The sequence below is a fragment of the Frankliniella occidentalis genome, unplaced genomic scaffold (genome assembly GCF_000697945.3).
Source record: "Frankliniella occidentalis isolate FOCC.00 unplaced genomic scaffold, Focc_3.1 Scaffold27, whole genome shotgun sequence".
In the NCBI taxonomy this organism is placed as follows: domain Eukaryota; kingdom Metazoa; phylum Arthropoda; class Insecta; order Thysanoptera; family Thripidae; genus Frankliniella; species Frankliniella occidentalis.
In genome coordinates this window covers 968,104-968,708 of record NW_026267157.1, presented here as the reverse complement: position 1 = coordinate 968,708, position 605 = coordinate 968,104, and positions in this window count along the sequence as shown.

The window sequence follows — 605 nt, the reverse complement described above, 5'->3', positions numbered from 1 at the left end:
TCTCATCCTAATAAATATCGACTAGTCGACCCCTCCCCCACCCCTGGCTTGCTGCCGCCAGGCCTGCGCTACTGTATTGCTCTACGGTGTATACCTTCCTTTCACGTCTCTGTCGGCGGAGCGCCGCCTTCCCCCCACCTACCCCTCTTTCGCTTCCTTCCTCGATCCTTTGCCAGTGCTCTCATTTTCTCCTCTTTTGCGCCCCGCCCCCCTCCCCTCTCTATCCATTCCCTCTCTCTCTGTCTGTCTCTCGCTCTCGGTCGGCCTGGCCTGGTCTTTGGAATCAGCTGTCGGCCCTCACACAAGTACGGTGCTCGACAAAACGGCCAGCCCTAAGGAGTAGTGTAACCCAAAAGGAAAAAAAAATAGAAAAAAAGTATGTGGCATGTGCGTGAGTTTGAACTCGCAGTCAACGATCCTGGGGTGGGTGCCTTGACCTCCACGGCACCGCGGCGCTGCACGCGGAGCGCGCAAATTAGAATAAGGCAACATGGCCGCCGCCACACCACCGCTCCTCCTTCCCTCTCTCTCCTTCTGTTTCTGTCAACACCTCAAATCGATCAAACTCCAGCAGCAGCCCCTGTCTCCCCCCCACCCCCGCGCCG